Consider the following 14,995-nt stretch of genomic DNA (forward strand, 5'->3'; position numbering starts at 1 on the left):
GATGTTCAAGGTTAGTACTGAGTAGTGGGTGAGTCACCGTATGACTTAAGAGTCATTGGTATAACCCCATTGTATAATTTTCGATAGGGTGACAAAAGAGAATTAAGATGAAATATAAGAAGGTGAAAGTGCTGTGTAGACTATATATGTGTGTGCATACCCACACTCTGAGAGTGATTTCAGGCAATGCAAAGTTAGTGATGTGAGATAAAGTGTGTTGCTGCTGTAATTGCTGACAGTCTTCACAAATAGCAGAAGTTGGCTTAGAGAGCTAGCAGGTAAGTATCAGATATTTCTGGCTTATCCTGATTTATTGGCATATGTCCGTGGGCTAGTGGTATCCTCGTGGCATGCAGAATAGCGTTTGCCTTGAAGTAAACAGAGTGGATTTAAAAAAAAAAAATTCCCTAACAGGATACCTGGGAATGAGTGATCTTTTGTAGATATTGAATTTTGTTTCATTGTTAAATGAATCAAAATGACATAAAGTGAACTGAAGGCTCATAATTTTCATGCATTTTGTACTATCTTAATTTAGCGGGGGGGAACCTTGAAGCAGTATCCATTACTTAAAGCAGTATCCATTACTTGCAGATCCTGAGATGTCTGTAAACAGGATCCCTTACAAAATGGAGCAATGCCAAGAGAATTGGTGTGGGAGTTATGCATATGTATGTGTCTTTCTAAAAGATCCATGTAAAAATCTTGAAATCCATGTAAGCGACTATGTAATATGTACCTATTATACCATAGCAGCCAAATTTTAAAATAGAATTATAGCTGATTTGAATTAATTTTTATATCTAAAGATATAGAAAGCATTTGATAAAATTAATTCATATTCAGAAAAGCCACCTTGTTCTTCCTGAATCTTAGTCTTCTCTAGAATGTTGAAGTCATTTAAGGGAGATTTTTGGGTGGCATTTGAAACATACCATATATGTAAAATGCACAGTTTATCCTGGGAATCTGAGGTGAGGATTGGATTTTGACATCAAGCTCTGGAAGTTCATAAGCCTTAGGGATTGACTGACTGACTGACTCAGGGGTGATATTTTGAGTGTCAGTGAATACTATAATACTCAAAGTCATTAAGAAATAAAGAAAGAGTGACAACAGGCATCCTCACATAAATGAAGTGATGCTTTGGTACCAGAATAGTCAATGTATTGGTTATCTTGAAACTTAATTCTGTTTTTGTGGTAAAAATTAAGCTGTGTCCTCTTTGGGATGGAAGAGGTAGCATTAGGTTAATGTGTAAGCTTTATCTTCTGAAGTACAAAATGACCTTAACTTGGGAGTTGGTCAAAAACCACTTCTGGTTTTAGATTAAATATAATTAGAATAATCTAGGCAGGATAAAGAAAGGATTACCACATGCATCGGATTTATAAAAAGATAAACAAATGTGGTTTTTAGTTCAGGGATCATGTGTGATATTATTATTGAGAGTACAGAAAGACCTAATCTGCCTTTTTTTTTTTTTAAAGGTATAGATATAGAATAGGGTCTACGTTATGTTTTGTAAGTTACAGTTTGACATTGAAAACATATATTTAAGTTGTATGTTTATTTTGGTCTAGAGGAAAAATCTTATGCATTTTTGCCTTATATACACAATTTTTAAAGATCCATGCTGACAATGGACAGAATGAATCCTGTTGGTCTAAAAGAAAAAAAGGTGAAAAATCAGCAAGAAAATTTTGAAGAAGTTATACAGAAATGGTTTTAAAGAGAGATGAATATCACTGCTAAACTAAAAGATGTGTGAAAAAATTTTCTTCTGTCAAATTGGAATAGATTTTTAAAACAAGTGATGCGGTAGTGTTTTGGTGAGGGTGTGGGAGAATAGAAAAAGAACCTTATAAACTATTGGTAAGAGTGTAAGTATAATGTCTGTGGAGCATAGGGGAGGAAAATGTTTTCCTTAACCCTCTCAGGGTCCCTGGCTGGACCTGCAAATTAAACTGACAAGGACAAATTAACAGGAGAAAAGCACACATATTTATTTAGTGAAAGTTGTATGTGACACGGAGCCTTCATAAGGAAATGAAGAAATAGTTAGATCTGAGTGTTTTTATGCTGGGTTTTATGAAGAGTGGACAGCTGGGCAGGAATGTGATAGATTAAAGAGTATGAGATAAGTGTAGGGAAGTGGGGGGGATTTAACAAGGCCTGTGTGTTCGGATTGTTCTGTGGCCCTTTGTCTTCAGAGATAAGGACGCTCCTTTTCTCTGGGTGTAGGAAGCGCACTTCTCACACGAGCGTTTTAGGACCTGTTTCAGGGGAGAAAATCTTGGTGAAGATCAGGTGACCTTCCTGCTTCTGCTGTTTCCTCAAACTCCTTCACCTTAAAATATTCAGTATGCCAAGGTGCCATATTTGGGGGGTAGTGTGTCCTGAACCCTGTCATTCATTCTGAAACTTCCCCAAGAACTTTCACAGTCCAGAAACTGAGTTAGTTGTAGATTGTCCGATAACCCATTAAAACAGTCTCTGAGTCCTGAACATTTCCATGGAGACAAAAGAAAAAACAGGTTAATGGTTAGAACAAACCATGAACTTAGTTTTTGAGTCCAGAGAGCAATCATTCGTCACGATCATTTCTAGACGTTGGACTCAAAGAATCTTCAGATGGAGTGAGAGCAAGCAGTAGCAATCTGACAGATTTTCCTGGTTCATAGTTTGTCCCTGGTGATGTCATCAGGTGTTCTGGTGAACTTTCTGAGGGGCCCACATGGCAACAGGCGGGAGGGTTGTCCATACATGTGTTATTGTGGTGATTTCTCTGAAGTTCACATCAAGTTGTCCAGCTGCAGCTTGCCGGACTTTGGGAAAGAGACAGTTTTAATTTTCAGTGATTCCAGGTCAGAAGGGTGGGAGAAAAATTGGACGCATCAGTTTGGAGAGTTGTAGCTAGGTATTGGAGGATCCTAGAAGAATTCAGGATCCAGTCCAGTTTACAGGGAGATAACAAAACCTCAAAGACAATGAACAAGGCAAGAATTTAATAACCACAGGGGTGTGCTGTAGTTTTCCATTGAAACATAATTTTTGTTTCTATTGACACCCCCATTTCTATCAAAGGTATTCTAAGTAAGACTAATTTGTTTGCAGAATAAGTCTATTCTCATAAACTTGGCCTGATTATTTACATCAGTCCAGCAAGAATAGTGATTGACTATATATGCTCTTTTTTTTTTTTTTCGGTACGCGGGCCTCACTGTTGTGGCCTCTCCCGTTGCTGAGCACAGGCTCCGGACGCGCAGGCTCAGCGGCCATGGCTCACGGGCCCAGCCGCTCCGCGGCATGTGGGATCTTCCCAGACCGGGGCACGAACCAGCGTCCCCTGCATCGGCAGGCGGACTCTCAACCACTGTGCCACCAGGGAAGCCCTATATGCTCTTTTTAAGTCTGCTTTGCTGGGACCACTTCTAATAAGGAATCTCAGATTGGACTTTTAAAATCTTTTCAGGATTAGGAAACCAAGCCAATGACACCCTCAGCTTTTGCCTGTAACACTTATAGACTTGGGTGAATTACACTGTTCTCGAGATCCCCAAAATATCCCGAGGTTCCTGGGTCTTCCAGGAAGTGACCTTCCTTACTCACCTGTTCAGGAACCTTATAAGCAAGGTACCAGGCTGGTTTTTGAAGGGGAGCTTTATACATATATTGGCTCCTTAAATTAAACCTTAGTTCCTTAAAGCTGTCTGGTCATATCTGATTCTGTGCACATCATTCTCAGACATGACATTCCAGTCCAAGCTTTGCTAATATAGCCAATATTTACGATTGTGTCCTGTTACAAGGAGAACAGATGCTTATTGAACTTATGCGAATAACTATATTGCCTTGAAAATAAGAACACTCATGGAGGGTTTTCTAATTCTGGAGGGCTCAGGTAGGGAGAAGAGATAATTGCTTCAATTCTGTTAACAAAGGTGTAATTCACCAGATTGCTGTGAATTATAGGTAGCTTAAGAGTAAAGAGAAAAAGATTTCTTTACATCTGGAAGATGTAACATTAAAGAACCAGCAATGCTTCAAACAAAAGTCATAAACAGTCAGTTCATTCAGTCCCATGTTCTGCTTCATCTTTGGTTAGCAGTTCTATGAATCCATCAGCTTCTGCATTAGTTCTGGAAATTCTTACACAGTCCAGTGGCATGGTCTCAAAGTATTCAAGTTATGCCATTATGGAGTGTTCTCACAGTAACTGATTGTAAAAACGTTAGGGGAAGAATCAGAGTAAAACAATAACTGTCTGTGAATGACAAAAGACTTAAAAACAGTCATGGTTAAAGTTCTTATGAGAGTTCATTTGATAAGGAAATTTAGTTATTTCTGTGGCATACAGCAATTTAATACTCGGGCAAATTATTGACAAGTATTGACACATTTCTATGAACTTCACACAATTTCTGAAATACTTACACTAATAGGATCTATCCATACACATAGAACCTATGAGGGTTTATCATCACATCTTATTTTACAGTCCTTCCCATGTCATTTAAATTCCAAATAAACCTAATTATTTTAACGCCTCTCTTTTATAAGATAAGAGACAAATCCTTTGAGATTTTCCAGGAACCCTCTGGGAAACTTCAAAATTAGTTTGAAGTCTAAAAGACTTCGGGATTTTTGTGATAAATATCAAATAGGATCACAGATCATTATGAAATACCTATTTAACCAAAGTGAAAAGAAGAGTTTAAAGGCAAATACAGAAGGTTACGTAGCTGTGAACAAAATGTAGGTCTTTTAATTTTGAGGAGACTCAGCTTTCTTAAATAATTAGTGACCTGATAAAGATACTGTGAAGCACAGGAAATTATTCTAAGATATAACATCTTGATTTCTGAGGCAGATTACTTAAAAAGGTAAAGAAAACTCAGAGAAGTAGTGACGTTTTTTAAGCTATCATTTATTCCTGACAGTTAATCAGGCACTGTGCTGTGCTCTTGACAGCATTATTTCATTCAGCCTCTATGAAGAAGATTCTGTTATTTTCACTTCATAGACAAGCAAAAAAGACTTAGTGAAGTAATTTGGCCAAAGTCATACAGCTGTGAGTAACAGGGCTTACCTGTTTTGCACATAAAGTCAAGTTCTTTACATTCTATTGCCTATACTAATGATTTGTTTAAGGTCATGTAATACAAAATTGTAGAGCCAGGGGAAACAATTAAGGTTGTAGGTTTCAAATCCATGGCTCTTTTGACCACAACGTGCTACTCTTTTTAAAATTTATATTGAAGTATAGTTAATTTACAATGTTGTGTTAGTTAGTTACAGCAAAGTGATTCAGTTATACACATATATATATACGCACACACATATATATGTATTCTTTTTCAGATTCTTTTCCATTATAGTTTATCACAAGATATTGAATATAGTTCCCTGTGCTATACAGTAGGACCTTGTTGTTTATCCATTTTATATATAGTAGTTTTGTCTGCTGATACCAAACTTCTAATTTATTTACCCGTCCCCCAGCATGCTACTCTTGACATAGGTTTATTTCGTCTATTTTCTGTAGCCCCACATCAGGAATACGGGGGAATTAGAGACTAGTGTTAGAGCCATCATTAAAAGGTCTTGAAACTGCAAACTAAAGAAAGATTAAGAATTGGTTTGGAGAATCAACATTTTATCGACTGAAAATAAGTGACCCCTAATATTTTGCCCAACCAGGGTAACCGTTCATTGTATTAGCACTTTTCCGCCGAAGGCCATAACTAAATTCTGCTGACTGGGCACACTCTAGTCCAATGATCTTCGAAGAAGTTAAATCACTTTTAAAACTGGTATAGCCTCCTGCATTCAGCTTCGGTGTTTGTGCAGGGGGTTTTCTTTGCGTGACGGCAACTCTCTGTGCCACTGGCAAGGCCTGTCTGATTTAAGCCCCGTCTGCCACCCCCTATTTAGTGGTAACATACCGGCTTCAAGGATCATTTGATGTGCAAATTTAATCGCAGGCTTTATTTTCGAAGGATGCCATAGGCTATATCATTTTAACAGCTATTTACACAGCTTTCTCTAAACTGCTGCTCTGAAAACGGGGGTTTCATTCTGTTTACTGTAATGCTGCCTGATTTAATTTTTCAAGGCTCGTTGCTCAGTATTAGCTTGTTAAAGTATATACAGGATGGTTCTGTGCAGCATTTCAGAGGGTACATGCTTTGAAATGAAACTTGGGCATTTCTCCTGATTTTTTGGTAAGACAGTACCTTATCAGCATTCAGTTATTTTCAGTATTTGCTGGTTTACCCCCTCCCTTTCATCCTCCCTCCCTTTCTTCCCGGTTCTATAGCACATGATTATAGGTTAGGAGAAGTTAAGTTATGTTATCTAGCTAATGTGATAATTTCATGACTGTTACAGAGTTAAGGTAAAAGTACTCTGGGAAAGGATTGGTACTCTTATTAGTAAATGTCTTTTTCTTTCCAAATGGCACTTAAGAATTCCAAGGCACCCATGATTTTAATAGGCTAAAGTAGTCCTATCATTTTTTTTAGACTTTAACTTTTTGTGGAAAGCATAGGTTTGGGGGATGACGTTATAAGTTTAAAAAAATGCTGTTTTACAAGGAACATCCTATCAGTTCTTTTGATATGCCTTCACGCAGCCAGTTACGTGGACTGGCAGCACCATCTGAGCCAGGTGAAATGAGGAAGCTCTAAGTGAAATCTTAATGATGGGAAATATTGGTACTGCACGCCAAAAGCTTCCATTTTCCCTGCCTCTCAGAAATTCTTTGTGTCTATTGTGTTTCGGCGGAGTCTGTATTTAAATGGGAAATTTTCAGCAGAAATTGGAGGTTCTGTAAAGTGTTTCTTTGTAATTTCTGAGGTGAATTTATAGACGTCCTCGTGCAAACTAATGTTTTTCCTCATTTATCATTAGGTTTTCTGACTATTTGGTAATTTTATTTTTTTCTGAAAACTTAACCGTTTTATGTTGAAAAGAGTAAAACTGCCAATGGCTGTGTTTTAGTCCAAATCTAATTAAGTAGATTTTCTATTTTTAAATTTGAATTAGGTAAGTGTTCTAGAATAGATGTGAATGAGAGTTTACAAATTGGTCTCATTGATCTCCTTTTACAGGTGAGGAAATGCAGCCGGAGGGAGGTTAAGTTACTTGCCCGGGTACAGAGCTATTCAGTGGCAGACCTGGGGCATAAACACAAGCGTTTGGTTTCCCAATGCTGAGGTCTTCACACTTTCCAACTTCTCTTTGGTTATAGGACATGAATAGAAACGAGAAATCACTTTTTTCTTTTGTTTTCACCATGTTTTTTTCAAAATTTTGTTGGCTTTTTGATTGAAATTGCCAAATAAAAGTGTGACTTATTGGAACTCTACAGTGATTTCTAGGTTGAAAATGACATTTAAAGTCCATAATCAAGTAAGTTTGTGTGATGTTTTCCAAATATATAAACTTTGCCAATTTAAGGCAAAACTACCATTTTATTCACTTATATACAATTACATTATTTTGCAGTAATAATGAGTTCATTTTTCTTAAATCAGTACTTTCCTAACATAATGAGAGACTTAAGCCATCTGTAGACTTAAAATTGAATTATGATCTCACTCTTCTAAATAACTTATGCGAAGAATGAGTATTGTTGGTCCTATTGTTTGTATTTATTCACCCCAAGAAGTGCCCATTTATATGTTTCTTCTCTTTTTATGTTTTCTACCTTTAACCCAGATTCTATGTCCAAACAATAGCTCTAAACCCGTAGTGACTCATTTGATCTTTTTTTATATGAACAAATTGGTTCTTTCTCTCGTTCACATGCCATGCATGTTTGCCCTTTTGTATGCCTATAAAATGTTAATAATTTGACATGATTCTCCCCCAATATGAATTATATTGCACTGTCATTCCTCTTCCAGATAAGTTGTTAGAGCATTTGGTTGGTCATTCTGCCCATATGAATTCAACTCCCTTAGCTTGTATGTAATTGAGATTTGACATATACAATTTAGAGTTTAGAAACCTCTTTTGGATTCTCTCATATTTGTAGCACATTAATTTCTTACTCCCATTAAAAAAAGGTTTTAAAGTTAGGAGAAGAAGGGTTGGCTTAGACCCAGCAGATTGTGATTCTTAGGAGAGGAAGGAATGAAAGACATATTGAGGAACTGAGAGTGCAGTTCTGCTTAGGTTTCCAAGATGAGTGGATTGTAACAGTGTTAATCCATTCTGCTTGGCTGTCCTAACAATTTATGTAAATGACTTCATGTCTTTTTGGATCCAGTGGGCTTAGTTTGATAGGGTTTGCTATAACTTATCTTGTCTGCCTCTATATTCGTGGTTACAAAGTGTGGAATGTAGGGCAAGGTTACCAGTAGAGATGTATATGTGTGTGTGTGTGTGTGTGTGTGTGTGCGCGCGCGCGCGTGCATGTGCGCACACAATTTCCAGCTTCCTTCAGTAGTCATGGAAAAATGTACAGCAGTCGAATCTATCACTTTCCAAATATATAATATTTCTCATGACTGCTTCTGGTATGCTGCCCTATATTAGAAGGGTAAGGGAATCAACAAATACCCACGAGCCTTGCTTAGATTTGTCCCATGTCATTGGCGTTCTGAGTGTGTATATGAATATTATTTTAGTCCATGCAGTTTTTTTATTATTATTCTGGATAATGATTAGTCATATACCAGCCTGTACCAGATTAGCCTTTTATAAAACTATCGTTAACATCTTTACCAATGATTCAGGACTAAAAGACGTATCAGAATTATATCACTGGGACATGGGACAAATCTAAGCAAGGCTCATGGGTTTTTGTTGATTCTCTCCCCTTTCTAAGATAGGGCAGCTCACCAGAAGTAGACATGAAAAATATGTATTTGGAACGTTATAGGTTTGGTTGGTTGCTGCACATTTTCCCATGACTATTAAAGAAAGCTAGAAATTGTATACACACACACACACACACATATACATCACTGCTGGTAACCTTGTTGTTTTTTTTTTTTTTGATGTTGGGGGTAGGAGTTTATTAATTAATTAATTTATTTTTGCTGTGTTGGGTCTTCGTTTCCGTGCGAGGGCTTTCTCTAGTTGCGGCGAGCGGGGGCCACTCTTCATCGCGGTGCACGGGCCTCTCACTATCGCGGCCTCTCTTGTTGCGGAGCACAGGCTCCAGACGCGCAGGCTCAGTAGTTGTGGCTCACGGGCCCAGTTGCTCCGCGGCATGTGGGATCCCCCCAGACCAGGGCTCGAACCCGTGTCCCCTGCATTAGCAGGCAGATTCTCAACCACTGCGCCACCAGGGAAGCCCTGGTAACCTTGTTTTAGCAGGGTATTAAATGTGCCTGTTAACTTGCTATTGGGAAAGTAAATGTCTTAAAAGAATAAATGGGCCTATTTCTAATCAGCAACAGTTTTGGCATTTAGCAGATCCACGGCCTAAAAGCTTTATCTTCAAAATGACAGGGGCTAGAATTGGAATACCCTGTAAGATCCTTTTTGACTGTCAAGTTCAGAGATACACTGATACGTTGGGTTGGAATTTTTGTGATTATATTGTTCATTTGGAAAAAGGGTTTCCCTTCTACTATCAAAGAAAGAGATTACATTAGTACTTTCTGCTGTTCTCCTGGCTGGTTTCAAGGCTTTCTTATTCTTTTCACTTCCTTGACAGCACTGCCCCATATCCTGCCCCCCCCCTTTTTTTTTTTTTCGGATGCTCTTCTGTTGTAGTCGGAGTTCCCCAGGATGCAGACTCTGAGGTGGAAATTAGTGCCCTGGAAGTTTCTTAGAAAGTGCTGTTGAGATCAACCGCTGTGGAGTGGAAGGAAGAAACCAGCCCTGGGCAGAGGGGACGCTAGGCTGCCCTGTAGTCTTGGTGGAGATCTGAGCCCCTAGAGGCTCTAAAACTGGGATGGTGCTTCACCATTGTCTCCAGCTAGAGAGAGGGGGGCAAGCCTTTATATTCCCCACGTCAGCCAGTCTTTGGATGTGGGCTGCCCTGGGAGGGGAGCATGAACTTGCAAGGGGAGACTTCAGCCAAGGCCATTCTGAAGACAGCTGATAGCTGAGGCCCGCATGCTGGCAGCACTGCAGCAGCTGGGGAAGAAATCCTTCAGTTGTGAAAGGGGATCTGGGTCGTACATCACAGTTTCCACTCCATCTGTTTTGCAAGGGTGCTGGAGGTTTCCCAATGGCTTGGGAGATGGGTTGGAATTTCCAGAATGAGGAGTTGTAGGGCAGAGTGGCCAGGAGGTTGAAAAGTGACAGAGAAGAAAAGTTGGTGTGAGTAGGTTCTGTCAGATCATTGAGTTCTGGCACTGATAAGTGCTTTTCTAAACAAGCTTAAAAATCCTACCTATTTATAGTGATGCTGTTCCCTTTTTTTTTTTTTTTTTTTTGCCGTACGCGGGCCTCTCACCGTTGTGGCCTCTCCCGTTGCGGAGCACAGGCGCCGGACGCGCAGGCTCAGCGGCCATGGCTCACGGGCCCAGCCGCTCCGCGGCATGTGGGATCTTCCCGGACCGGGGCACGAACCCGCGTCCCCCGCATCGGCAGGCGGACTCTCAACCACTGGGCCACCAGGGAAGCTCTAAAGTATTTTTATGTTTGTTTATTTCACATACTCCAGGGATATCACAAGCCCAGGAACCTTTTTTTCTCTTTTTTTCTTAATTTCTTAAGCTTGGAGATTCTCATACAAATAAGATTCAGACTTCAGAACTGCTGTGACAGAGGCTTAGGGTTTTAATTTCTGGTTGTAAACGTTTCCCCTGCCCTCTCACCCAGATTCTCAGAGACAAGTTCCACTGAGGTCTTACTAAGACAGTGGGTGGATTTGTCCTGCCCCCTCACCAGTTTTCAGTTGTGATTGCAGCCCTTTGACAATGGCTCCAGTTTTATGGAAGCACCTCAGAGCCAATTTTATGCCCAACTTGTGTGCCCAAGATCTCTTTTTCTGTCCCTATATGGGCATCAGGGTTGCTACAAATGGTTGGACAGGTTGTATCCTGTGTTGAAGAAAAGCCGGGCCAGAAATTTAGCCTAACTCTGCTCTCCTGAGAGAGAACTTTCTTCTGATCCCATTCCTTGAGGGGGCATCTCCTTACCAATTTCAGTTAGACCTAAGAGCTATAAGAGAATCCAGTGATTCTTCCTTGGCGGCTACAGCGGGCAATATTTGCGTTTGTGCTTACTACCACTTTGGCCATCAGTCTTAGCTTTGGTTTGGCACCAGGGGGTTTTTCTTTACTGCAAGTGGAACTGTGTATTTAATTTTTAAAATGCGTTACTCTTTCTCATCTTTTCTGTGTTGTTTATTTATGGTGGAAAGTCTTCTTCATTAGCTCAGTTGACCATATTGTAGCACCTGGAATTCCCACAAGTTACTTATTAACCTCTCTTCCTCAGATATCACCTGTTTAAAATGGGAGTGATAATAGCCCACCTGTATGGCGTTGGTGTAAATTTAGAGCACCTAGTAATTTCCCCATCAGTATTTGTACCATGTAAAGCTTTACCACTTTAGGGAAGACTTGGAAATGTAGTGGTGGCTGTGTTGACTTACTTAACAAGAAGAGGAAGTCTTAGTTAACGCCCTGGAGAAACCAGAGAAACTTTGTTCAGTGTAGCACAATGTCGAAACTGAAGCTCCGAGCCCCACCCTTTCTGATGTTGATGTGCCAAAGGTCACTTGGCACAACGAGTGAACAGAGAGGAATGTCCTCTCAGTATTGCCTGGAGGATCGCTCAGAGGAGCTCTGCCTGGATTGTGAGGGTAGGTAAGCTTGAGTTTGTGAATGTTTTCTTTGCTAAGGAGGGCTCTCAAAGGCGTGATTATCATGGAGTATATTTGTAGACCTTGAAACATGTGGTAATGCTTTTAGTCCCAATAAGCCCTTTGACAATATTGTAAATTCCCATTTGGAATTCCAAGTGGATTCTGAACTTGGTGAAATTGGTACTCCAGGTGCCACAGGGCCCTGCCTCCTGCCTCCTGGCTTCTTGCTTACAGAGATGGGGATATACAGGATTGATTTCCTCCCCTTAGGTCATGATGTTTAAGAGACTAATTCCCCGCCCCCCCCGCCCCAATTATAGCTAAGAAGAAATCTGTTGACTGTTAACAGTTGGGAAAGCACAGATATATCATGTTTTCTTAAAATTGCTTTAAAATTAATCTGGTATGCAAAATACTGTGATTATCCTATAAATATTAACTACTTTGGATTGTTATACACCGTTAGTTGTACTATGAAAATGTGCTTATTACCAAGTTCAGTTTTCTTAGGTTGTTATTGGCTTTGAGTCCACAGACTTAACACTGCCAAATTTCTGTGTAAACATTTTGCTTGGGACCAAAAAAAGTAGTGAATATGTGTATTTAAAGTGTTTTTTTTTTTAATCCATGTATATTAATGGATCTTGTAAATGTTTAAATAGTCAATTAATGGAATTTTTCAAAAAACAACTCTTTCCAAAAATCCATAATTTTTTATAAAACTCTTTCATAACACACCATAATTTTATATGTAGGGTGTTTTAAATAAAAAATTTGAGCTTAATGGCAAATATATATAATTCTCAATACATAGAGATCTAACTATTTTTGTAGTTCTTATCGATTTGCTTGTTACATTTAACATTCAGGAGGAGACTTTTTGTTCTCTTACTAATAATTAAGTGCAAGTATAAATTAAGATTTATACTACAGAAAAACAAAGGAGAGCTAATACTAGTGTATCACAATGTAGTACATAACAAAAGTAAATAACTGATTACATCAGTTTTGGTGCTGGTAAATGTAATGCCTTCTTGAGTTTGGGTACCATGGTTATGGCTGTATTGATCCTTTTGGAAATGGATTCTTGGCTATGTTCATTTTCCTGTAATGTGTCTATTATTTATTGAGACTCTCTACACCATAGGAGTATTATCAGTTCACACAAGTTTGAACTACTTATACAAGCATTGTTTGCAGCTTTTTGTCAGCTAAAAAAAAATGAGGTTCCTTGAGATGTTTATGGATTTATTTATTTTTACCCTTGCTACAAAGCTTTTGTCAGCTTTACAGGCCAAAATTCCAAGGCAAATGTCAGAATCACTTTTAGTACAAATCTCATACATACTCTGGGAATCATACTCTGGGAATGGTATGTAAAATATTTTGTCTTTTGACACACCTATTCTCACCTTAAGAAGGATATCCCTGTACCTACTGTACCTAGAGCCTTTTAAAGGAGGTTTTTGGTTTTCAGAAGCTAAACTTGGAAACAGTTTCTTCAGTTTAAGTAAACTGCATATAAGAGGAAATGACTCTGGAGAGGATAAGATGTTTAGACTCATTTTCTATGTAAATAATTCTGAAATAAATTGTGTAAAGAGGTCTCCTTTTTGGTTTATTTTTCAGTGAAATCATGTGTCATTAATTCATCAAGGTAGGTATGAAGTTTACTTAAGGGAACTGCCTTGGAATTTTAAGGGACTCCAAGTCAGCTCATTATATTTTAGATTTTTAAATAATAGCTTAGTTGAATTGCATAAAATTTTTGTGCAGGTGATATAATGAGGTAGATTATCATACATTCTTTTGATCATTTACGCTATAGGATAGTTCTAATTTAATTAAACCATTAAGTATTCTTTAAAACTTCTTTTTTATTTTAGAGTTGAGGTTTGTGTATGTTTTTAACTGTTTAATTTGACATGTGGATACCTAAAATGATATTTTCAGCTCTATGAAAAATTATACTTCTTATTTTAGTTAGAATTTATGAGCTTTGTATACAGAATCTTCTGTATACAATATACTAACTAAGTTTGGGAATTTGACTAGCTGAAACTTGTGGTAGTTTTAATTCTCAATGTATTTTCTAAAATTTTGAAGAAACATTAAAATATTGTCTATCTGTACTTGGTAATGTAAAATCTCATTTGAAATGCTGTAGATCTCACATGAACATTTGTCCAAGAATGCCTTGCTTTTAGGAACATTGGTATACAGTTTCTTGAATCTTAAAAATACATTGTGTCAGATGTTTAGATGTAACTCAGAACCATATTATTTAACTTCACTATTTATATGATCCTAATGGTCAGATTTAAATATCTGACAATATTATTATTACTGTAGGTTGCATTGCATTCTTCGTCTTCCTTCATTGTTTCTAAAAAATACTTTTCCTTCATTTTGTAGGTAATTTTTCTTTTTTTTCCCCCACTTTTTTATACAGTTTGCCAGACCAAATGACACGGTTAGTATCCATTAAGTAGAGCCATGAATATCAATCTTGGACACAAAGCCTGGGATTGTAGTTGGGGAAGCCCTCCTGCTGCTCTGGCTTGGTGTCCAAAGACTCTGAATGAAGTCTCTTAACTTATTCAGGATCTCTGAAAGCCCTTTGGGCTCCTCATTGCCCATTCACAGCTGATGTTGCACTCTTCTGGTTAAAAGTTGTCTGTGGCTTTCCCATTTCCCATCATATCAAATTCAAAGTCCGGTACGTAACTTATCACTTGTAGTCATGTATCTTAATTTATGGCCTATACTTCTTCTTTTTTTTTTTTTTTGTTCAATTTCTATTTTTTATTTTGGCCACACCACGCGGCATGCAGGATCTTAGTTCCCTGACCAGGGATCTGTGCCCCCTGCAGTGGAAGCACAGATTCTTAACCACTGGATCGCCAGGGAAGTCCCTGGCCTACACTTCTTGTTCTTTATGCTTTACACCTCCATGTCCTGCTTTTTCCTTCACTCATGCCACAATAAGAAAGTCTCTCCCTCATATGCAAAATTTACCTCGTCCTTAAGGTCTACTAATCAGGCCCATTAAATTTCTCCTGGTCCCCTCTTCCAACATTGAAACTAATCTGTTTTGTGCTTGCTGTATTTTCTTAAGGTGCTTCATGTTATGTCTTGTGTTACCGTTATTTTTACATGTGTTGTAATATTTTACGCCTCGTGCGTAGCATAGCCTAACTTTGAATGATCCGC

At 38.4% G+C, this 14,995-nt stretch overlaps 1 protein-coding gene across 6 annotated transcripts in view; it reads left to right on the plus strand.

Annotated features, from left to right (window-relative positions):
- Window positions 1-14,995, plus strand: part of EPS8 (EGFR pathway substrate 8, signaling adaptor) — a 261,244-nt gene that overhangs the window by 138,354 nt on the left and 107,895 nt on the right. The gene's annotated exons all lie outside the window — the stretch shown is intronic.

Source organism: Stenella coeruleoalba, assembly GCF_951394435.1.
Source record: "Stenella coeruleoalba genome assembly, chromosome: 11".
NCBI lineage: Eukaryota > Metazoa > Chordata > Mammalia > Artiodactyla > Delphinidae > Stenella > Stenella coeruleoalba.